Below are 26263 nucleotides of genomic sequence, written 5' to 3'. Positions count from 1 at the left end.
ATGTACCCGTGAATTACCACATAGGTGGCAGTACACTAAACACCAAAAGTGTGATAAGAGACTTAGGGACACAGGTGGACATTGGTCTCACCTTCGATAACCACATCGCCACAACAGTCAGGAAATCCTTCTATGTGGCACACCTTATCACTAAGGGCTTTTCATCCAGAAAAAAAGGAGGTCATTGTCCCACTGTACTCATCCCTCATTAGACTCATTATAGAATACAACGCCCTATTTGGTATGTACCTCTCAAGACATCTGTAACAACTGGAAAGACTGCAGAAATACCTCACTAAAAGAATCACAGCACTAAAGCAGATCCCCTATGCTGACCGCCTTAAAAAACTCCAGCTATACTCTGTCGCATATCGTCTACTCTGGGGCGATCTCTACTTAACATACAAGGCCATGTCAAACCCAGAGCTGTTGGACATGCTACACTTAAAGAAATCCCAATCCCTCAGTGCCACACGTTCCAGGGATCTAAACCTTGTCATCACAATAAACAAAACATGCTTGAGGGATAGTGTCCTGACCAAGAGACTCCCCAGACTCTAGAATAGACTGTCCATACATGTCAAGCTGAGCGCCTCTTTGGCCCTCTTCAAAAGGAACCTTGACAATTGGATGGGAGAAAGGAAATTCACCCTGGGGATCACGTCAGTCGCCCTGCTAGACAGGGGTCCAGGAAGTAAATAGTGTGGGAAGAAATAGCCAGGGAATTGTTATGACTAGGCTTGTATAGGCCCTAGGGCCGATAGCCTAGTACCAACCTATGAACCTATAAATTCAAGATATTGAACCTTTAAAATGATTGTGAAAGCACAGATTGTGTCATCTCCTCAGAATTCTGATTTAGATTATGAGAAGAATGTGGTATCGACCAATAATTTTGAAGGATTTTCTTTCTCTGAAATGATTTCTAGAATGAATCAGTTGTTTCAGTGAACAGTGATGTTTCTAAGTCCTCCAGAAAGTATTATATTTTGTTAGAAATGGAATTTTGAAAACCTGCTTCTATTCCTCCTTTTCTCTCTCTGCCTTGAAAGATGTTCTTTGTCACTGCCTACTGACCACAGAAAGCAGAAGACGTCTTTCCCTGACATCCTTCTACTGTTATTGTTTTTATAAGGCTGTCTCTCTGCCCTCCACCCCTTATGATTGTCTGATTTCCAAAGTCCCCCCTTTCACTACTATTGACTGTTACATAAGCTATTTATGTAATCTTCCACCCATTGTTTTCCATAGACCCATGATACTGAGTGCCCACCCAGCAAAGCAGTATTGTTCTTGAGTAAACTTTCTTTACTGCATAGCGTCTGCTTATTTTTCTGGAGCTCAGCAATGCTTGTAGTTCTAACCTACATTCCAGAAGTGTTTTACTTGTATCCAATGTCATCTAGGGAAAGTTAAGTACTTGGATTGATCACTGAAAATAACTTAAATGTGTTTAGCAGTTTTGTTTCCTGCTTTTATGTGTGCATTTCACTGAATTTGTTTTGTATTAAAAACTTTCTTCCTGTCACTGTTGCAGTCTTGAAATTACCTTCAGTAAGGGATTTCCAGCTAGTTGTTTAAGTGGTTTGTGTTAGCATTGCACTTGTGGGTGTCTTCTTCTGTGTTTTGCATGAAGAGGACAGGGTTTATTCATCTTATGGCAGGAGGTGTTTGCCTAGTTAGAGTTGGGAAATGCACAAAAAAAACCCCTCATAGTGTAGTCATTTTATTGGCTAGAGGGTTCATTGGTTAGTTTTCTGTTATTTCTGTGCTGCCATACATTTTGCATGTTTACATGCGTTAACAGTGCCTTGTACAGTAGCAAATACATAGAAAGCAAATTTTCTCTGTTGAACAATCCATAAAACTGTAACTTCTAAAGCAGCAATATAGTGCAAATACCTTGCGCCCTAACAAACTTAGAGCAGCTGGTTGATCCTCGAGTGGCAGTATGTACAGATTTAGGTGCTGTGGAAACATTAAAGTTAGTAGAATTTAGTACTGTTTAACTTGATCTGCCCCAATAAAGCACCTTTATTAGTCTACACAAACAAATCACCCTTAATAGTCTCCTAACCCCAATACACCATCCCGTTGTAGTTCAAAAATCAAAGGACTGGACAGTATGGATATGCTATTTTCTAACTTCTCTGTAGTCAGCTTGGTGGATATGGGCATCTTGAGACAGTGTAGCAATTGTCTGTGTTTACTGACAACCACTTAATCCTTAAAGAATCAGACAAAGTATGCAAGAGGTATAATTAAACAGTGACACTAGAGGCTAAACTATTGCATACAAGTCCACATTAGGTTGCCAAAACCATACACACACACACACACACACACACACACACACACACACTAACATGCTGAAGCACTTAAAAATAATCTTCTTAAACAACAAAGATCATCTACACCACCTGCTGTCAAAGATATGGCTCATCAAGCCCAATGGCACTCAGAAAAAAACCCAAACACCACACATGTTGTCACTGTCAGTGGAGCCCCAAACACTAAGCCCCTAAGGCAAGCAAACATTTCCCAGGATTCTTGCCATAGGGGACTGCATTGTAAGATATACTGATGACTGTCAAGCCAGGCTGAACAAAGAGATCACTTTTAGTGGCTTATCTGGAGCCAGGATCTGCCAAATCAAGCATTCAATCAAGTCATTATGCCACAAGTACAAGTAGGATTCCATCATTGTCAATGAAGGTGTAAATTACCTGAAATGTACCTCCCTGGACTTTGTGAAGAGATAATATGAAACTTTCAGACTGTGTCTCAGGCTGGTATGAGCCTGGCACTGAGCAGTATATTGCCATCACCAAGGATGATGCCACAATATGAGCAAAAAAATGATTGATGTCAATAGCCGACCGTCTTTCTGGTGTCATTCCAAGGGGATCCAATGTTTTTCAACTTGGGAGGACATGGTCAACAGACCACGTTGCTTTGTCAAGGATGGTCTGTACCTTTCCCCTCTAGGCTTTAGATTACTGGCTAAGGCCTTGTCTGCCCCACAGTGCCTTTGTTTAAGGAATGTCAAATTGACAGACCTTCCGACATAGCAAAATCAAGTCAACAGAACCTTAACTCATTCACTCCGGAGCAGCTCAGAAAAAGCTGCTGGCTTAATTCCAGCATAGGAACAATAGTGCAGCCTGAGCTCATTTTCAGAAAATTCATTTGTAATACTATACAGAAAACAAATGTTCATAACTCTTTAAGAGCTAGACAAAAAATGTAAATGCGAAAGTTGTTCAGCAGATGCTGACCTTTCCAACAGTGTAAATGTTGATAGTGCCTATCAAAGTCATTATTAAATATTTGGCAAGGAATGCTGATATTGTGCATATTTTTTACCTTTTTGGAAAAGCAAAGCACAATATCTTGGTCAATGTGCCATGTAGACCCATACAGTTTGTATTTAATTTGTTTGTATGAATGTCAGCTTTAAATTGTTGCTGTAACCATTACTGTGTGAGTCTCCTTTACGGAGATATTCACAGAAATATTATTAATATAATATTTCTCATAATTGATAAACAAAGCATAATATCTCATCACCTGTAACAAACAGAAGCTACATATCAGTGTACAAGTTGTGTGTCTCAATGTCAGCTTCGAAAAGATGCATCATTTGTGTCATCACCATGCTCCCTTGCAAAGATATGGGCATAATAATGAGAACTATTGGAAAATGTATAATTTTCATAATCATACAAGACTAAACAAACTGTAATATCTGCTCATGTGTACAGTGCACAGACAGTTTTTTTACCATGTTGTAAGGAGTAACTTGTCTTCAGAATGAGGTATTACTTGGCACATTGACATGTCCCCTTGCAAAGTTATTTCCCAAAATATGAAAGAAGAATCATAATATTCATAGCCTAAGTCCGAAACAAACTTTGATATCTGTACAGGTGTACAACATACACACACATTTCTTTTACCTTGTTGGAACTAGTAATACTATCTTCAAAATGAGGTATTACTCAGCACATTGGGATGCTCCCTTGCAAAGTTATTTACCAAAATGTGAAAAAAAAATCATAAATTCCATAACATAAGCCCCAAACAAACTATGATATATGTACATGTATACAGTGCAAGGCCACATTTTTTTACCACGTTGTAAGGACTAATACTGTCTTCAAAATGAGATGTTACTTAGCACATTCAGATGCTCCCTTACAAAGTTATTTAGCAAAATATGAAAAAAAATCATAATTTCCATAACCTGAGCCCTAAACAAACTGTACATGTGTACAGCATTCAGACCCAGTTGTTTTTCCACTTGAAATTACACCTGAAAAACACAATATTATAGAACATTCTGATGTAATATACCTGCACTGAGGCACTTGAAAAGCAAAGCACCAGAAAACTATATAGTGATTGTGTGATACAGTCAATTACTACATGATATGCTGTTCAATTGCAGTAGTTCACAAAAATATGAAGAATATAACCACAATCAGGACTTTACTGTGTATCAAACAAATTGTAAAAATGACAGAAACAAACTGGTGGGGGGAATGGCTTGAAATGACTCCATGTAGGCAAAAACCCAAAACTGGCTTGTGCATTCATCAATGTGATAACTTCTGCTTGTGTGAATAACAGTGACAGCTGCTGGGAGTTTTACCTGAAAACTTCTAATGATTCATGCTATATTGTAACTGCACTTATTGTTAATGTGGTAATGAGCTGCATTTCATTACCTTAAAGTTATGCATGGTCAGACACAGTTGATAATTGCTGCACATAACCTGTTGAGTAGTCCTTCATTATATTACCTTCTGCAGCAGTTATGTAACACAGAGTCGCTATATCATCTGTTAGGAGAAGACCATAGTCATTCAGTAAAAATAATGCAACACTCGGTCAGTACAAATAGTATAACACTTATTAATGAGCCCTTCCTCCCACCTGTGTGTTAGCAAGGTACCAAGCAATGAGGAATGACTCATATTAAAAGAAAAAAAATATGCCAAACACTCATTGTATACATACAGCAAAATTCTATTCTATTCTAGAAGAATAAGCTTTTATTTCGGAGAGAAAGTAATTCTAGTCCTTTGCACTTCTCCTGGGTATGTGAAGGACAGGGTGCAAAGAAGGAATGTAACTGGAGTACTAGAGAGGAAGAAAGAAGAAATGATTGTGTGATTTATGCTTAGAACAAATGGTGGATTGGACTGGGCTCCATGCAGTGCAAATATAAGTGGAAACCACTCACAAACTCTATACACCCACTGAGGGAGGCCGCTAAAACAACCACAACATATCCTGGTTAGATCTGAAGCTTAACAAGTGCAAGATTTAAGTGCATCCTTTGTTATGGAGGCAGGGACAGTATGCAACACTGAATAAAAAATGTTTTATTCAAGCCGAGGCCAGGCATGGCTCTTAAGCAGCCCTTCCAAGTATACCCATGAACCAAAACGACACATTATCATCCCCTTCGGTAAGGGTGATGTCCCTCTAGATTACTGTTTTAATAACAACACCCTAAACACCAAATCTGTGGGGAGAGATTTGGGCACACAGGGTGACAGCAACCTTACCTTTGATCACCATGTCTCCACAGTGGTTAGGAAGCCCTTCTACATTGCTCACCTTATAAGTAAGGGCATAGCTTTCAGAAATAAAGAGGTTATAACCCCGTGTAGTCTTTCCTTGTCAGGCCATTAATAGAGTACAATGCTCCCTTTGGTATGTACCTTGCCAGGCACCTGCAGCAACTGGAGAGACCTCAAAAGTTTCTCATAAATAAAATTCTGGTTCTCCGGCACATTCATACATGGACAGACAGAAATCACTGTCACTGCAGTCTCTATTGTACAGACTACTCAGAGGTGATCTGTACCTTGCATGCAGAGCAACCTCTAATCCTGCCTTAATGGAAATGCTACACATCTATAAGTCAATGGCACATGATTCACTCGCTCTAGGGACCATACACTAGCCTGTGACATGAACAAGACTTGCTGGAGAGACAGATATGTCTCACAGAGGTTACATGTATTTACAAGGTATACCATCCTGGTAAAGGGTGTTACAACCACTGGTTATTAGCATGTTTCACATGGCCTTTGGTCTGTTTTCCTTGTATGTCCTATGAATCAATGAGTCTAGGAATCTATGTATCAAAGACGGTTGATACTTGTAACTGACTGTAATCCTAACTGACCAGAAATTCAAAATTACAAGGGACAGAGAACCACATATGGTCAAAGTAGGGGATACCACCTCCTCCAGCAGACCTGTTAGCAGTGGTTTTCCACACGGGTAGGTTTTGGGACCCCTGCTCTTTGGAATCTACTTCTCCAAAGTACAGGCCACAACTAAGGGACTGTGGCTGACAAAGTCTGCTGATTACTGCAAACCGGGAGTGATCATGGAAGCCCCTAGCTGGAAGGACTGCAGAAAAACAGGACTGTGCTAAACACATAATAAAAACCAGCACTGCAGGATAGAAAGCCCCATGTAATCCGCACACCCAAAGACCCTTCAGTAACAGTTCCTGGTAAGAACATGCACCAAAATGAAGCATTCACCCAAGGGACCCCTACAATAAAATGCTGCAGTATGCACGAGAACCAATATGAATTTCTCAAAAGTGACCCTTCTGTAACAGTTTCTGGTATATACATGCACCAAAATTAAGTATTCAGTGAACCCTACAATGAAATGTTGAAGTATGCATAAGCACCAGAATGAAATATTTACCCAAACGACCCTTCAGTAACAGTTCCTGGTAAGAACATGAACCAAAATGAAGCATTCACCCAAGAGACCCCTACAATAAAATGATGCAGTATGCACGAGCGCCAACATAGATAACATATAAACTAATGTATGTAAAGCCAGGTACATATTTTGCAGAATGCAAAACTAATAAGATCATTGGTGTCACAACTCACCGTAAACCTAGTATCCAAATCGGGATGTACAAGATTATTCAAGCTACGTGCAAAGCCACAAAACTTGCATTTCACATACAGATAAGTACGGTAGACCTTGCTGGTATAATCATTCTTCCGAGCCTTATCCAGATAGCACAGAAGCATGAAATGCATTTCATATGTTTTTTGAGTTTCATGTATTATGTTTTGTCTACTTTGGCCAAGATCCAGGCAGAAAAGGGTCCTTGGACTAGTCTACATACCAGTAAAAGATTAAAGGACAGTGGCATAGGGTGCTGACTTGTTGGAAAATGGGGTAAATTCTTGGCTAGACTTGTGAGGGCCTCAGCGCCAATAGCCTAGTAACTTCATATGATACTATGAATAAAAAAAACACCACACCAGATGACACAATGGGTACTGTATTCAACGTTTAAGCATTTTCTTCTGATGAGTTCCTTATATGGTGGAACAAAAGTGCTTAAACATTGAGTAAAGTATCCATTTGTGTCATCCAGTGTTGCATTTTTTTTGTTTATTTTCAGTTTTTACTCCATTTGTAGTGTTTGGTTTAGAAACTTAAAAGATATGAAATGCTACCAAAAACAAACCTAAAGATATGGATACAGCAGTGTACTTTAAACAGCTTATAAAAGTGTGATTGTTCAATAAAAATACTTTGCTTGTATAAATAAGACAGTCAATTGTACAGAATTTATAAAGGCACTAAAAACAACATAAGCTGATTAATAAGCCCTCCAGCGAATTAAACTACATGCAGAAATCTCAAGTGTGTTCCCAACCTAAACAGACCAGGCTATACCCCAGTGCACTACATGGAAATAAAACACTGACCTCTTGATGTAAAAACAAGGGCTTGCTAGAGTGTAAAAATATACTGCTTTATCCAACAGCTAGCTAGATAATGAATTCAGATCAAGTAAATCAGTAGAACAGACAACGAGAGGCAAAATGCACTTCTACAGTATAAGCACAAGGGAAGGCAAATAATGAAATATATCAACAGCAGTGTAGAAAGAGAGAAGCTTATTAAGGTCAATGCCGACCTACAGTGGGACAATAAAAACATTCTTGTGGCTCAAATTCCTTGGTCTAGGTCTGTCTGCATTGTTTGCCATCTTTTAATCATCCCTTTAACTTTATATGCAAGTTCCTCCAATGTTTCCTTGGGATAGTCTTGAGCTTTTTTAGTTAACTATATTTCTGGCTATTGTATTTAATGGTGTCCCCATAAGTAAGGGAACTCTTGGACTAAGTGAAAGGAAGGACTATAGTTCATACTTGACGCTTTTGTTTTCTCCTCATTTATTTTAATGGCTGCTTTTGTTCTAAAACCTCTCAGGATCTCAAACAGGCACTGTATGTCCTTATCTGGGTTTTTAAAAAAATTATGATGTCATCAACAAGTAAGCCTAATTTATGTTTGTTTCTTATGTTCCAGATGTAAGGCAAACAACAGTGAGGAGGGTGGAACACCCATGGTTTGTTCCACACTCTATTTGAAATTGTACTGTTACCCTTCCATTTACCTATACTCTTGCCCAGAATCCAGAGTATAAATTGTGTAACAATTGTATAATTTCTAAAGGAAAACCCACCTTGCTAATATTTCCAAAATGCCCTGTCAAATGCTTTTTCTGCATCTATTCCAAACATTAGCGGTGGTACCTTGTGGTCCTGTATTTCTGAATGGATCATATTCACTGACAGAATGTTGTCGAATGTTTGCATATTTGTAATGAAACTGCATTGCTCTGGCTTTATTAGTCCAGACAGACTGCACACTATTCTGCTTGCTATAACTGATGCAAAGATGTTGTAGGCAATACAGCTGTCTGTCTATATGACCCCTTGAATGGTGGATCTTTTCCCTCCTTAGGGATTACTAATATTACCACTTCTGTATATGATCTGGGTACTTTTCTTGCCGCAAAAATGTCATGAAGTAGTAGTAGCTGCTAACTTGCCCCTCTCCACACTTCTATTAGAATACCATCCCAGCCTGGTGATTTGCCATTCGCTTGTTTTTTTAATTTTTTTATTTGTTCTGTTATTTCCTGACTTGTTATAGGACACACATCTGATTACACAATTGTCCATTCCAGCGATAACGTCAGGCATCACTCCATCTCCATCTATAATTGCTGTCTCACTCTGGTTTTAGTGAACCCAGCAGTGAGACTCGTAAGAGATTTATATGTTTTTTTTTTTTTGTTTGTTTTTTAAGTTGAACACACAGTTCAGGGTTACTTTATGGTGATTGTGCTTTCTGTGTGTGGGCTCTACAGAGCAAAGTACGTGGTCCACTGAGCAGCTGTTCCATTTTGAGCTTCTTCTTTATGGAAGGCAGATTTTAAGGACATGTGCCCAGTCAGACTTTCCCAATAAACAAATGTAAAATAAAACAAATAATTTTATTTTTGTTTAAAATTTCCAATGGCAGCAATGACAACGTACCTTTACAGAGTCACGATTGGGATACTATATGACAACCTTTGTTCATTTGTAACTGCTTGTGCAACTTAACAGGCATTGCTTGAAAGTATGCAATGGCAGCGCACACTAGGGTTGTAATTTTGAAAGGGCTAACGTGTTAATAGAGTTGCCAACACTCAGCATCTGGGCTGTAGAGATACAAATCATGTTATAGGCTTCAGTGATTAAAATTAACCACATACAAGTGTACCTAAGGACAGACATGCTTTCTGTATCGGGACTACTACTGATTACACACAGAAGCAGTTTTATTTAAGTTAGGAATAATGAAAATTATAAGAGAGCACCGAACAAAAGACAGTTTACGAAATAATTATTCCGATACTGATATAACACCCCCTATTTATATACACAAAAATAAGCCACACTACTCAAAGCATTAAGAACACACTTCGCAAGCACATGCGCAGTGTAACAATACCCCAGTATAATGCATGATGCACAATGCCGACTTGCGCAGTGTATATAATGCATGATGCACAGTGCCGACTCTGCATTGTCTAGACTGCGGAAGGTGGGCACAAACAAAACCTGTGGAACTCTACGCGAACAACCTTTTTCAAATAATTTATGTTTCAACACAGACTATGATCGATCACAACACCATTTTCCTCACTCTACAGTTATTTCCCCTAAACCACTAATTCAAAGCCATTTTAATTCAAACTGCGTGACAACTAAACAGATGTCCCTTTAAAATGACTGACATTCCAAGCTTGACAAAAGTGTTATAACCCAATAGTTATACTGATACTCAAAACACAACCACTGTTTATCACTTCATCTGTATTAATGGCTGGTTCTAAACGATTGATGGGAAAATACACAAATCAGGTTATATACTTACCTCACTCGAGTGCCGTGTGCATTTCTTTTGGGAGGAAAATACAGGGTGCATTGCAAGCCGAATTTTCTCAGTAAAGTCAGATATGAACAACATGAAACTCCACACTAAAACTTAAGTTGACAGAGTAACTGACAACGTTCAGTTACTTTTTCAACTTAATTTTCAAGAGTGGAGCTAAAATATGCCTGCAAAGTTACTAGCGCAGGGAGAAGGCACTCTGGTGTAACCATATGCATTTACTACAGTCTCACAGCGTGCTTGATATTAAGCACAGAGATGCCATGAGATGGTAGTCGGGATTAATGAGTTACAGTGTTATACTCAGTGTTAGCAATCTGAATAAAAAAACTACACTCCCTACAAGCTCTCCTTACACTCAAGAATATAGATATCTGTGCAGTTATTGAGACAGGGTTTAAAGCAGCAGAGAGTACACCAGCAGTGCAAGGTTTCCATGCCTTCCATGCTTTTAGACCAGTAACTGCACAGACAAGGGCTAAAGGTAGAGGTGTCTAAATATACATAAGTAATAAGCATACTTCTAGGGTGGTCACTTACCATCCAAGATAACACTCTACTTATAGGTTCATAGGTTCATACTAGGCTATCTGCCCTAGGGCATTTATAAGCCTAGCCAGAGTGTGTTTGGCTTTCGCCACCCATTTTAAATTAATTTTGCTATGCCCTTTTTCGAGGTTAGTATACTGTGCCTCTGTCTAACAGTGACACAGAAGTGATACCCGGGGTAAACCTACGATCTCCCATCCACTCATCAAGATTCCTCTTGAAGAGAGTCAATGAGGGACTCTGCCTAACCTGGACTGGGATTTTATTCCAGAGTGAAGAGAGCCTCTGTGTTATGAATCTGTCCCTCCAGCATGTCCTATTTATTTCAGTGCTGAGGTTCAAGTCTCTCGTGCGCGTAGCTCGATGGGATTTGGATTTTCTGAGGTGCAGCATGTCCATTAATTCCGGGTTGGACATGACTTTATACGTCAGGCACAGATTGCCTCTGAGCAGGCGGTATGCCACTGAGTAGAGCTGGAGTTTCTTTAACCGGGCAGCATATGGCATCTGTTTGAGCCCTTTGATTCTCTTGGTGAGGTACTTTTGGGGTCTTTCCAGTTGCTGCAGGTGTCTGGTAAGGTACATCCCAAAAGGGGCATTGTACTCAATTATGGGCCTGATGAGGGATGAATAAAGAGGCACGATGACCTCCCCTGATCTAGATGTGAATTCCTTCATGATTAGGTGGGCTATATAAAATGTTTTTCTAACCACTTTGGCCACGTGGTTGTCAAATGACAGATTGGTATCAACTTGGGTCCCCAGGTCCCTAATTACTTCTTCTGTGCTTAATGGATTACCACCTATGTGGTAATTTGTGGGCACTTTGTTTTTGCCAAAGGGGATGACTATACACTTTTTGGCGTTTAGCTTGAGGCCATGGCTCTGGCACCAGCTGACTGTTTCTATGAGGCCCTTTTGGAGGATGCTTGTGTCGGCTGGAGAGTCGATTATGGTGCCCAGTTTGCAGTCATCCGCGAACTTGGTCAGCCACAGTCCTTCCGTGTTGGCCTGTACCTCCGAGAAATATATACCGAACAAGAGAGGTCCCAGGACTGAGCCTTGTGGGACGCCACTTGTAACTGGTTTGGAGTCTGACATGGCTCCAGCAATTCTAACCATGTGGGTTCTGTCCTTGAGCCAGTTTGCAACCCATCTAGTGACATAGGGGTTTATATTTAAGCTGGTGAGTTTATCTATAATGCCCGAGTGGGGTATTGTATCGAAGGCTTTTGCGAGGTCCAGGTAGGCTGTGTGGACCACCTTCCCCTCGTCAATGGCCTTGGTGACTGTTTCAAAGAAATGAACCAGGTTTAAGAGGCAGGATCTGCCCTTAACAAAGCCGAACTGGGTAGGATCCAGTGTCTGTAGGTCCCCAATATCTTTATTTATGAGGTCCATGATGATCCTTTCCATAGCTTTGCAGACCAGGCTAGTCAGGCTTATGGAGCGATAGTTTCCAGGATCCGTTGAGGCACCACCTTTGTGGAGAGGGACCACTGTTGCTGTACGCCATTCTTTGGGTACATATCCTGTAGTAAGGCTGAGATTGAACAGTAGTTTTATGTTTGGGTTTAGCTCTTCTTGGAGTTTATGTAGGACGCAGCCCGGGACACCGTCTGGTCCCATTGATGCTGTTTTTTGCTTTGGAGAGGGTGGCTCTTACCTGAGCATCTGAGATGTCAGGGGGGCAGCACTCTGCTGGGATAGATATTTGCCCTTTTGGTGGGGAGGGGGGGGTTTGCGCTGAACCTGTCAGCTAGGATGTTGGCAATGTCTGTAGGTTCAGTGTATTTTTTGTCATTTTGGACAAATTCTGAGCATATCTGGGAATTCCCACCCAGGTTCCTAACATAACTAAAGAAAGCCTTGTGATTATCCTTAGTGTCCTGTGCAATTTTTCTCTCGAAGCTGGCCTTAGACGATTTTATGAGTGCCCGTAGTTTTTTGCTAATACTGATCAGAGATGCCTTCCCTTTTTGGGATTTTGCTCTATCATGTAGTAGCTTCCTCCTTCTGTTATATAGTTTGTTTATGGCTGGGGTCCACCAGACAGGACGTCTGCCTTTGGAGGATTGGGTCTTTGTTTTATTTGCGATTGCATGATCCATGCATTCCTGAAGGTATTCATAGAATGCGTTTATAAAAGATTCTGTGGTCTGGGCCGTATTTTCCACAGGCCCGGGGGCTTTGAAGGATTCCACCTCGGTTTTGAGGAGAGTGAAATTTGCTTTAGAGAAGTTTTTCACTGTGGTTTTCAGGGCAGGGGGTGGAGTCGGAATGTGAATATCCAGTGAGATTAGTTTATGGTCTGATCTTACCAGTGAGGGATACACTTCTGGTCTGGAGCATAGAGTCCCCATGTTGGTGATGATCAGGTCCAGTATGTTTTCCCCTCTTGTGGGAGTGGTAATAAGTTGTTCCATAGCATTTGAGTTTATAAATTCTAGGAACCTTTGGGCTAGGGTGTTGGAGCTAGAGTAATGCTCCTAGTCTATGTTTGGGTAGTTGAAGTCGCCCAATATAATGGTGTTTGGAGAGACCTTCATATTTTCCAGTGTTCTCAGGAAGGCCGAGTGGGGTTCCTGGGTTTGGGAGGGTGGTCTGTAGCAGGCTATAAACTGGAAGGCAGTTTTACCCACTGTTAGTTGCACATGGATAGTCTCTGATGCTTCGTGCTGTGCCACCAACCTGGAGGTGTGGGTATCTTTGACGAATATTGATACTCCTCCTCCTTTTGTGGTTCGGTCCAAGTTTTGGGGCCGAAAAGCATGGTATGAGGTATAACCTGGTAGTGCTGGGGTGCTCTCGGGAGCCTTGAACCAGGTTTCTGTTACTGCACAGATATCGATGTTCTCCATGCTAAGGAGAGTTTCGAGTGCGTGCATCTTGAGGTTTAGACTTCTGGTGTTGAGTAGCATTACTCTTAGTTTCTTATCCCTTGTGATACCTATGGAGGTGAGTTTGTCTTTTGAGCCTTGCCTAAAAAAGGCACTATGGGGGTAGCAAGAGCCTTTGCCAATATCCGAAAGCCCAGAGGTGACAGGTGCAAGCCATCCCTAACGAAGCATCGTGGCTTGTCAAGCATGTCATCCCAGGCTGACAGGCATTGGATCCCCTTTGAATGACACCAATACTTAAGCCCATTGTTGAAATTGATCATCTTGTCTTCATATTGTGGCATCATTCTTGGTGAGGGTAAGATGCTACTCAAGGTCAGGGTCATACCGGCCTGGGCTACATGCTCAGAGAGCTCCTCCATGTCTCTCTTCATGTAGTCCAGGGAGGTACGTCTCAGGTCATTCACACCAGCATGGACAATGACTGAGTCATATTTGTACTTGCCTTGGAGTGACCTGAGTGCTTGTGTTATGTGGCGGATCCTAGCGCCCGACAGGCAGCTCACCGTGACCATCTCCTTCTTCAGCCTGGTGAGCGGGACGTCAGTGTGCCTGACGATAGAGTCACCTATTACAAGTGTATCAGGTGTGTTGTTTAGCCTTAAGGGCTGTGACTGTTCGGCACACTGGCTTTGTGAGCTATGTGTTGCACGTGTTTTGTTTTGGGGTAGCGGTTGCTTGGGTGTCTGCTTTGGAGGTCTCTGCTGCTTAGGTAGATTTTTATTTAGAGCCTCCGAGTATGTTTTTGTGTGTTTATGTGTTCAGTTTGCTGTCGTGGTAGGTCTATGTGAGACTGGAATTGTAGTAAGTGTGGTTTCCTTCTCCTCCTGACTGGTTACACCAGTACTGAGTTGAGAGAGCTTAGCCTCCAGTATGGCTATATGGTTGCATCTCTCACATGTGTTGGAATTTGTTGGGAGGAGGAGAGGGTTGTCTGTGTACATGAGGCAGTTGTAACATTGCCTCAAGATTCCCAGATTCACCAGCTGGACCGGAGAGGAGATTGACAACTGACCTTTGGACATGCTAGAATAGTATTGGGAATTCCTTTATAATTGAAAAAAAGGGCCAATGGGGAACAAGGTACTCAAGGGGAGTTTGTGAGGGTGTAGTGCTTTTAATTTTTTAGTGCTGACTTATATAATTTCTTTAATGAGCAAGTGCCAGGTAACTTAAATGCAATTTGTGTTACAGGTAACTTAAATGCAAAAACGACAAACAGTAACTTTCTTTCAAGTGAAACAAGGAAATAAGTACAGTAAGCAATGCAGATATCACTAGGGATCCACAGAAGCGCTGAAAAGCCACGTTTTAGGTGGAATTAGCATTTCAGGGAAATAACAAACAAACAAGCATACAAACAAAGCTAGATTCAGCAGGCCTGGATCTAGTCTATGCTACAGCAAACAATGTGTACCAATTTCAGTAAGAAACAGTTCAAATATGCAGGCATTATAAGCCTTTAACCAGAAATTCCCAGCTCAGAAGGGCAGAGTCCAGCCTCTCCTCCCACAAGAGTGCGGACCACAAACCTTCTTAATGTAAAACAACTGGCCTGAAGCCCAAATGCTTAAACCAGAATTAATACACTTTTAGAATAACAGACACTGAGCCCTCAATCAGCAGTTCCCAACTTAGAAGGATGTAAGCTACCTGTCCTGCCACCACAGTGCAGGCCACAAACCCCTTCCTAATGTAAAACAACTGGTCTGAAGCCCAAGTGCTTAATCCAAAAGACTTAGAATGATAGCTACACTTTAATCAAGTTACTACCAAGCAGTAATAAATACAATTGAATACTTTAAAGAATGCCTGGATTAGTGCTCAAGTTATACAAACAAAGCTAGATTCAGCAGGCCTGGATCTAGTCTATGCTACAGCAAACAAGGTGTACCAATTTCAGTAAGAAGCAGTTTAAATATGCAGGCACTATAAGCCTTTAACCAGAAATTCCCAGCTCAGAAGGGCAGAGTCCAGCCTCTCCTCCCACAAGAGTGCAGACCACAAACCCTTTTAATGTAAAATAACTGGCCTGAAGCCCAAGTGCTTAAACCAGAATTAATACACTTTTAGAATAACAGACACTGAGCCCTCAATCAGCAGTTCCCAACTTAGAAGGATGTAAGCTACCTGTTCTGCCACTACAGTGCAGACCACAAACCTTCTTAATGTAAAACAACTGGTCTGAAGCCCAAGTGCTTAAACTAAAAGGCTTAGAATGAGTTACACCAAGCAGTAATAAATACAATTGAGTACTTTTAAGATGACGCAAATGCAAAATAAACTAGGAAGAAACACAAATACAGTAAAAGCAGATACATTTTTTTTTTTTTTTTTTTTTTGAGTGAGCAAATGAGATGGGCCCAGGAGTTACAGGACAGAAACAAGTGCAAATGCAGGCCTTCAAATCAGAAAGTTGAGAGAGATGGAAGACCGCCCAAACGCCCAATAACTACAAATTCTGGGCCAGAACCTCTCCTTATGTGGTAGACAGGTTACCTAGTGCTTACCACTCCCACTGATAAGCTAGAAGGCTTCCCTCCAACACAGAAAGGCTTGGGGGGCTCAGAAGGTTACAAATAGTCCTGGATACAGCAAATCTGTATCTGGAACACTAATTACAGGAAAGGTAGGAAACAGGCTTACAATTTTTTTTTTTTTTTTTTTTCAGAAAAGTAGTAAAAACAATTCACATGCAGTGCAAGCTGGCACACTTGAGTATGTAGCAATATTAGTCCACACACAGTTTGAAAAAATGTAATTAAATTAAAAAGGACTAAAAGCAAGTGCAGAAAGGGTTATGGGAGACTTTAATTACTTCCTCTATAGATTGAGAATCCTACATGGCCTCAAATCTACAGGCACAGAGATTTCAGGAGTTTGTAAATAAAAACATTAACCAAACAGTGAATATGCCCACTAGAGGCTCCAGTGTACTGGGCCTCATGCTCACAAATATGGGAGAATGCTGGACCCCACCCCCACGCCTTGTCCTCGTTGGTAAGGTCCAGCCATAAAGCTGTCTCCTTCAAAATCAACTCCATAATCCCATTAAAACCAGTAGCAGTTAAGAACTATTCTAAGGCAAATTACCTGTTGTTAAATGATGCTTTGTCAAAATTCAGTGCCCTTTCAAACCCCGAGGGCACACTAGTCTGTGCTGAATTAATCTCAGAAACTTTGTACAACTATGTCAATGGCAGCATAGAGGCTGCAGTAGCTACCAGAAGCAAGCCTATAACTAGCCACCAATCCCAGAAACAAACTGCCATGGTGGCATCCCAAATTAAACAGGATATACAACAAAAGGAAAAAAAATGTGGCAAAAATCAAGAAAGGTAATTCCCATAAAGATAAAAACTCCGCAGTGAGGGATTTGAAGAACAGAGCCCTTCTTCAACTGGACAGACCTCTTCTGTATGCTTTTCCTCTAATACCCTTTATCCCCAGGGTATCAGTCATCCAGACAGAGATGATACTGATTGGTATCCTGAGTGAAATCACTGTCACAATATTTCAAATAGATGGTTTTTGACCTACCTAGACACTGAATATGACTATAAGGCCTGTTGCATTTGCCAGTCTTGTGTGCCTAAGACTTTGTGATCCCATCTGTCTTCTCTTCGCACTTTCTTGGATATCCAGCGACTGAAGCATCTGGGCTACTTCAAGATGGTGGATGCTGCCACAGTAAATAGGCAACTAAGAGGTCTAATTAGGTAAAGCAGAGCCAATTTTCAGGTAAAAATATCCACCCAGGTGAAAGAAAACCTTAGGGCCTTCTACAGCTATGTCAGAAACTTCAAGGACAGCACAAACCAATGTGCTGAACTGATGGTCAATGGTGCCACATTCACAAAGACTGGTGATAGAGCGAACCTGTTAGTGGACAAAATGTTACTTTACCCCCCCCCACCCACCCCCAACCATTCCCCCAATAATACCCTTAAACATAACCCCTCTGATTATAACTAGGAAGTATGTATTGGCTGCACTTACTAAAGCCAAGAATATGGCTTCAGTGGACCCCAGTAATATCCCAGGATTTCTCCTGAGTATTCTAAAATATGACTTATCAGGACCACTGGAGTCATCATTTAACTGTAGCAGGAGTGTCCAACCTTTTTGATTCAGGATCTACTTACCATGCTTGGCAAGGTGTGGGGGGAGCCACATTAACATGTCCAAAATGTATCTGTCCATTCAAAACAGTTTGTTAAAACAATATACTGCAGGCCAGATAAAATGTTTCAGTGGGCCAGTTTGTGGCCCTAGGGCCACCTGTTGGGCACCACTGAACTAAAGTCTTAAAATAGGCTTTATGCCATGTGAATACAGGACCGCAGTGATCATCCCCCTTCATAAAGGAGGACCTTCAGCATATCCTGGAAACTATAGACCCATTAGTCTGACTAGTCTTAATTCTTTCCATGGCTTTACAAATATCACAATTATCAACAAGTACATGGAAGACCACCAGAAACTGGATCCATCCCAGTTTGGCTTTGTTAAAGGGGGTTCATGCTTAGTGAATGTGGTGGACCTCTTTGAAAAGGTCGCTAAGTCAATGGATGAGGGGAAAACCTCTGCACTCTCTACTTAGATCTGGCTAAGGGATTTGATACAATACCCATCTCTGGCACTGTCAACAGACGTACAGGACTAGATGTAAACCCCTTTATAACATGCTGGATAGCTAACTCGCTCACAGGTGGGACCCAAGAGGTTAGATTTGGTGAGGTCACCTCCATAAAAAGGATAGTCACTAGTGGAGTCCGTCAGGCCTCGGTGCTAGGCCCACTCATCTTTGGCAACTACTTATTGGATGCCAAAGTCAATGTCAAAGACCTTTGGCTAATCAAGTTTGCAGATGATTGCAAACGGCGAGCAGGCATTGAATCCCCCCAAGACGAGAACACCCTTGCCAAAGCCATGGCTTAAAACTCAGTACCAAGAAAAGCATTATAGTACCTTTGGGAAGTCTGCTATCATAGGTAACTATGTCATCAATAAAGCACCCTTAATAGTTGATTCACCTAGTCAGGGATCTGGGAACTCCTATAGATATTAAACAAGCCTTCGACCAACATGTGTTCAAAGTGATAAGGAAATCCTTCAGCGTTGCTCAGCTTATAAGCAAGGGCATGGCATCTAGGTCCCAAGAGGTCATCATACCACTGTACTCAGTCCTCATCAGGCCCATCAAAGAGCATAATGCCTCCTTCGGTATTACCTGACCAGACACCTACAGCAACTGGAATGTCCATAAAGGTTGCTTACAAAAGAATATAGTAGTAAACACAATGTCCTCCTCTGGTTGCTTCAAAGTCTTGTCTCTTCTTCAGTATCATACAGACTTCTGAGAGGTGATCTTTAACTGGCATACAAAGTATCCCCGGACCCCATTTTGATTAATCTTTTGCACAGCCACAAAACAAATGGCATCAGAACTGTTAGATTAAAAGACCTAAATTTTTCTTGCAACATAAATAGGACATGTTAGAGAAACAGAAATGTTTATCGGAGAATTCCCATTCTCTGGAACAGGCTCCCCATCCATGTAAAGTAGAGTTCCTCCCTATCCCTGTTTAAGTGCAACTTAGATCAATGGATGGGTAATTGGAAATTCACCCCTGATGTGGCTCCTATGTGTCTGATGGACAGAGGCAGTCAGTAAGTCACCTCTTATAAGTCAAATATAAATCAAATGTGTGTGTCATATTTGGGCTGCTCAGCTAGGCTTTTAAGGGCCCAAAGTGGTCGTTAGCATAGTATATTACACTCTTCAGGTGTTTACAGACAATACCACAATTGTGTAAACAAACAAAGGGAAACCAGATTGCATCCTCTGTGCAGACTAGCCATAGTAGCCTGGGATATAGCTTTTTAGCATAATCTCAATCCATAGGCATCTTACAGATAGTCATAGAAAAAATGTGTGTCAGACAAGCTGAGCAGGACCAAGGCAGACTGTCCATAACTGGAAATTGAATCAGGCAGTCTTCAAACAACTGATTCAGCTGTGGGGAACTCAAATAGATCAGTTTACCTTTGCTCTCACCAATCAGTTGGCAAAAATCTGCTCCAAGCATCTAGGCAAGAAGGCTTGGAGGACTGATGCTTTTTCTTTTCCATGGACAGGAATGTTCCTGTATGCTTTTCCATGCTTTATACAAGTGTTCAGGGTCATTATGATCATTCAGAAAGACTCTTCAAAGATCATTGTGGTGACTCCCTTCTGGCCCAGGGAACAGTGGATGTTCTTCGTGTTTCCCTGTTGCAGTCATCACCTGTGGGGGTTATCCCTGCTGTGGTAGCCCTCGGCCAGCCCAAAAAACCAGAGTCAGTGATTTTTTGCGTCGGCTGCAGTCACCTGTAATCTGATGTCAGGTCATCAGTGCTGTAAAGCAAGGCTGCCGACGTCATTACATCAGTCTTTCTTGCCATGGAGCCCATAGCAGAAACAGTTCACACGAGTGCCAGTAGTTCGCTACCAGAAGTTGAATTTCAGCTGAAAAGGTCTCAAGCTAAGTACCCTATTGGGGATCCTTTTTTCTTGCACTAACTGATGTCCGAAAAAGTTAATTGTCTCACCCGTGGAAAGCAGATCCCACACACTGAGACTTCCATTCTTACTGTGTCATTTGTTTAGACCTAGACCACAACGTCCCCTGTTGCCAGTTCTGTGCCCTCTTTAATGCGAGAACCATTCGCCGTAGAGCTCTTTTTTTGGAGACAGTTATTTTTGTGTTCCGTCTTCGCATTCCGATATGGTATCCATCAGCAAACAATTTGTGGACATTCCGAAAAAATGTAGAGATAAAGATAGAGACAGATCACACAAGGCTAATCCTTCCGACGATGCTACCGCTAAGCAGGTCATCAGTTCTCCAGAATTCAGTGAGGTGCTTTCGCAGCCCCTGATGAGACCCTTTCGGAGTCCACTGTGCCGCAGAAATCTTCTTCATCTTCTGAGCCTTTGGCTGTCTCTGCCTCTGTTGGGTCCGGAGCTGCTACACAGGCACTGGCTTCTGAGGAGGCCTTTCGCACTTCTGAAACTAGACAAAAAACTTTTTTTCTTCTGACTACCGTTTCTCTCAGACCGATGTATTCTCTCAGGCCGAGAAGCCAGCCCACTCCTAGGAAATCTGCTTCTAGCCACTATCTTGCTACTGTTCCACCACCCCAAGCACAAATGCTAAAAATGGCGAAGGATTTCATCTCCCTTATCCGGGGTAGTCAGGCCACAACTTCTAAAAGGAAAAGGCGCCCTTCTCCAGAAATTATGACAGAACAGGATTTTGAGGAATCTGACTATTCAGTTTTTGAAGAGGCATAGCATCTCTTAACTGCTTATGAGGATTCAGATGCAGAGGAATCCATCCCTTCTGCCTCCCCTCCAGAGGACCTTTCCTTTGGGGAAACCATTCACTCCTGCAGGGAACATTTCCAGTGGGAATCCCAGGATTTCCCCACAATCTAAGAAAGGTATCTGGACCTGCCTCAGCACAGACCCCTCGCCATCTCCCCATTTTAGACATGGTGGAGTTTTCCATGAATCCAGCTTAGCCCCTGACACCCTCCCTCCTGTTCCCAGTAAACCTGACAAGTACTACAGAGTACCGGATTTTCACAAATACCTGTATAGAAATCCTGCTGCAGACCCAGAGGTCCATTACATAGGGACCTAAAGGAGCTAAGACTAGTTCTGCCAAAAATCCTCTTCCTTTTGACAAGTACTCCAGAGCTCTGGACAGATGGGGTAAAAAAGTATATGCCTCTGCAACCTTAGCTGTCAGAGCACTCAATTGTCAGTTCCATATGTTAAAATATCAACAACACACTTTGGAACTATTAAAACAGAAAATTGCTACCTTTCCTGACTCTGCCAATTCAAGAGTTAGCAGATTTACTGCACTCTTGTTGTCAAATGGGCAAACACTCATTACAATGTGGATATGACACCCTAGAAGCCTCTAGCAGGGCAGCAATGACGGGATCCATTATTAGGAGACATGCATGGCTGAAGGAACAACCTCTCCCTCATCATGTCAAGTCTAAACTTATTGATGCACCCCTAGATAAGGAGCGCTTGTTTGGGGAAAAAGCAGAAGAGGTGCTTAAAAAGATGGAAGACAAAGCAAAATCTGTGCAAACAATAAAAGATTTCTTTCAGGTACAACCTCCCAGGTTCAGCAGGAACTTTCCCTTTAAGCACTGGGCCTTCCCTGCACTTAGACAGGGCCAAGGCAAGCCCCGCAGGGACAGACCATCCAGGCCCCTATCACAGGGCCAGCAGAGAAGCAAACAGTGGACCACTTACATCTCTAAGGCAGGGAGTTCTCTGCCAACCTTCTATGGCAAACACTCACATTGACTCCCCCTCCTCCCTCTTCACTCATCAAAAACTAGGAGGAAGGATCTCCCTCTTCAAAGACTATTGGCTTTCAGTGACAAAGAACCAATGGGTCTTAAAGATTATTTTTCAGGGATACAAATTCTCTTTCAACGAACTCACAATTCCAGGAGGGTACCCGGACTTACCTCCAAATCATGGGCAGAAGCATTGAAACAGGTATAAACTTGTATATCCCAGGAGGCAGTAGAACCTGTACCCTCAGATCAAACAGGCAAAGGATTTTATTCCAGACTATCCCTTGTTCCCAGAAAAGAGGGCACTTGGCTCCCATCCTGGACCTCTCCATTCTGAACACCTCCCTGGTGGTCCCCAGATTCAAAATGATAACTTTGCAGCAGCTGCTGCCTGTGCTAACAAAAAATGCCTGGCTAAGTGACCCTAGACCTAAAAGATGCCTACCTCACTATCCCCATCAGGGAATCGTGCAGGAAATTCCTGCGCTTCAGCGCAGGCTCACAACACTTTCTTTTCTCTGTGCTGCCCTTTGGCTTCTCTACTGCACCCAGAGTATTTACCAAATGTTTGGCCCTGGCCATAGCATTCTGCAGACAAAGAAATATACAGATTTACCCTTACCTGGATAACTGCTTCATTCAGGCAGAGTGCAATGAAAAGCTGCTCCAAGACCTCCTCTTTGTCAAATAACTACTAACTTCCCTAGGGTTCACCATCAACGAGAAGAAATCAAAGCAAAACCCCACCAGGAAGATGATTTTCTTGGGAGCTCTGCTAGACACAGCATCTCAAATGGTCTTTCTATCCCCAGAAAAGCAGAGCTTCCTGCCTCTCTAGTTTACCCAGCTGGCTTCCAGAAGTCACCTCACTGCGAGGAAGTTCCTGCAAGCCCTGAGATACATGGCATCTTGCATCCATCTCATTTCTCTGGCCAGACTTCACATGAGAAAACTTCAGTGATATCTAAAGAGCCTTTGGTACCAGTACATTCAGTCCCTAGAGACCTCTCTCCCTCTAATCCCAAGTATAAGGGTTGAGTTTCTCTTGTGGGCAGAGACCTGTACCAGGAACAAGGGTCTTCCCTTCATCCTCCACCCTACCGGCCAGACCATCACCACCGACACCTCAGACATCGCTTGGGGAACTCACCTAGCAGGCAGGTGCACCCAAGGTCTTTGGGATGCCCAGCAACTTCACTTGCACATCAGTCAGAAATGATGGCAGTACAAAAGGTTCTGACATCTTTCAAACCCCATTTCAGGCCAGGGGTGGTTCTTATAAAAACAGACAACACCACATGAATGTGGTGTATCCACAAACGGGGGGACCCAATCTTGCCCTCTGTGCAGGTTAGCCATGAGCCTCTGGCTTACAACATCCATGGGTCTACACCTAATTGCCCAATACCTACCAAGGGTCAACAATATCCTGGCAGACCACCTAAGCAGAAACTTACTAGACCCCTACAAGTGGCAGCTCCACAGGGAAATCTTTCTGCAAATCACTCAGGAGTGGGGGACTCTGGAAGTGGATCTCTCTGCCTCGCACCTCAACCACCAGCTGCAAAAGTTCTGTACCAGGGAGCATCTCCTCCTAGCGTGGAAGTTGGATGGCTTGACCTTCCCCTGGAACTCCCTCTTTGTGTATGCTTTCCCTCCTCTGCCTCTTATTCCCAAGGTAAGGGAGGTGAGACCAAAGGCCATCCTCATTGCTCCAGATTGGCCCAGACAGCATTGGTATCCCTTACTGCGCAGCCTGATTTTACAGCCCCCCAATCAGCTTCTCCTGATCTCAGGCCTCTTGACCCAGGGGAGGGGGAAGATACTCCACCCAGACTTAGGGACTCTCAATCTCTCAGCATGGCTTATACTTTAAAAGCTAACAAGGAGTCTCTGTTAAGCAAACCGGTCCTAGACATCATCACAGAGGCCAGATGGCCCAGCACCAGAAAATCATACACAGGAAAATGGAAAAGATTCTGCACCGGGAGCCAGTCCAAAGAGGCCAGTGCCTCCCATTCTTCCATCCCTCTTATCTTGAATTACCTAGCCAAGTTGCTCAGTAGTGGCCTGTCTTTCTCCTGTATTAAAATCCATGCTTCAGCCATTTCTGCCCATTTTGATTCAGACTCATCCCTCTTCTCTCATCCTTTGATTAAGCAACTCCTCAGAGAGGCTTCTAATATCAGACCTCCCACGCCACCCTGGGACCTGAATTATGTTCTAGAAAAAACAACCTTACCTCCTTTCAAACCTGCTGCTTCTACAGAATTGAAATACCTCTCCTGGAAGACTGCCTTCCTACTAGCTATCACCTCAGCCAGAAGGGTGTCAGAGCTTCAGGCTCTCGTGGCTGTTGAGCCCTTCATCATTTTCCATGCAGACATGGTCTCCCTGAGGACTAACCCCTCCTTTATGCCCAAGGTGGTATGTGATGTGATCCTCAACCAGGCCATATACCTACCCACCTTCTTTCCCAGCCCTCAAAACAAGGGGGGAAAGAATTCTACACTCGCTAGACGTGCACAGACAACTCCGATAGTATCTGGACCATACTAAACCTTTCAGAAAAACAGACCAACTACTTGTCAGCTTTGCCCCTGGGCCAGAGGGGAAGCCCATCTCCAAATGGATATCACACTGTATACATTTTTGCTACAGACTACATGGGAACCCCCCCCCAAGTCTATCCATACCCATTCCACTTGAGCAGCCCCCACTTCCACAGCCATCCTCAGAGGAGTCCCCACCAGGGACATCTTGGAAGCTGCCACCTGGACCTCTGTCTATACCTTTACAAAGCATTACCACCTACCTCTTTTTTCTAAGTTTAAGGCAGGGTTTGCTTCTGTAGTTCTGCAGGGCCTGCTGACTCATGGCTAGGACTCGAAACTTTCCTTCCACCCCTCTCCTCACCTTTGGGAATCCTCCCACAGGTCATGATAGCAACAGTGAAACACGAAGAACATAGTACAGTTGTGTACACTTACCATAAATGTAGATGTTTGAGTGTATTCACTGTTGCAGTCCTGGTTTACCTCCCTCCATCCCCCACATAGCATCTTCCCCTAGGGAGACATAAGCTTCCCACAGTGGCTTTTGGCCACCAGGATCTCTTCCTTATTTCCTTGTGCTTCTGACGGGTTAGGGCAAGAAAAACTGATGTAATGATGTTGGCTGCCTAGCTTTATAGCACTGACGTCAGACTACAGGCAACTGCAGCCGACGCAAAAAAAATTTACTCTGGTATTCGGCCCGGCCGAGGGCAATCACAGCATGGATAACACCACAGGTGATGTCTGCAACAGTGAATACACTCGAACATCTACATTTATGGTAACTGTACACAACTGTACTTTCTCCCTTCTTTTGGAAATGGCCAGCAGCAGTTACCACAAGTTCCCTCAAAGACTGGATTAGCTTACACAAGACTGCAGTGTTTGATACATCCCAAATGACATCTGACTGCCTGGTTGATAGAGTTTTAGTTCCTTACCTTTTCGGCACCTTTTCTCTGTAGACGTGCAGCAGATATTAATGGAGGAAAGAGGGACTGCTACTAGAAAATGTTATATTAGCAAATGGAAAAAGGTTTTCTTGTTGGCACCAACAAGAGAGCCAGCACTCCTTTAGGGCTTGTATATCTTTGGTTCTTCAGTATTTTTGTGAGTTACTATCTTTATGGCCTGTCGTACTCTTCAGTCAAGGTTCACTTGTTGGCCATTTCAGTATGTCTGCCCATGGATCTCATCCGTTAAATGCAACCTCATGTGAAAATGTTTTTAAAAGATGCGTTGCAAAAGAAGCTTTCTAAGAATCAGGTGGCTTCTCCTTGGGAATTAAATTTGTAGTGGAAAAGCTAACTCTTGCTGTAATTAAACCAGCTCATCAAGCTGACTTGAGTTTCTTAATTTGGAAAATAATCTTTCTGATTGCTCTGACCTCTGCAAAAAAAGAGTATACAAAGTTATAAGCTCTCATGACAGGTCACTGTTGTTTTCCACAAATAATTAATCCTACAGTTATGTCTAAAATGGTGTACAAGTTTACCTTAAACCAAACTATCCTGTTCTTTCCTGAACCCAAAAATAATGGAGAAAAGGATACTCCATACCTTAGATGTCCACAGAGAACTGTGGTGC

General features: G+C 42.5%; 1 protein-coding gene across 3 annotated transcripts in view; it reads left to right on the top strand.

Moving 5' to 3' along the window:
* Positions 1-26263, top strand: part of LOC122808944 (dynamin-1-like protein) — a 1240976-nt gene that overhangs the window by 908669 nt on the left and 306044 nt on the right. The gene's annotated exons all lie outside the window — the stretch shown is intronic.

This window comes from Protopterus annectens, chromosome 8.part0 (genome assembly GCF_019279795.1).
Source record: "Protopterus annectens isolate FY-2018-M chromosome 8.part0, PAN1.0, whole genome shotgun sequence".
Classification (NCBI taxonomy): Eukaryota; Metazoa; Chordata; order Ceratodontiformes; family Protopteridae; genus Protopterus; species Protopterus annectens.
This window is presented reverse-complemented; position numbering and strand designations above follow the sequence as displayed.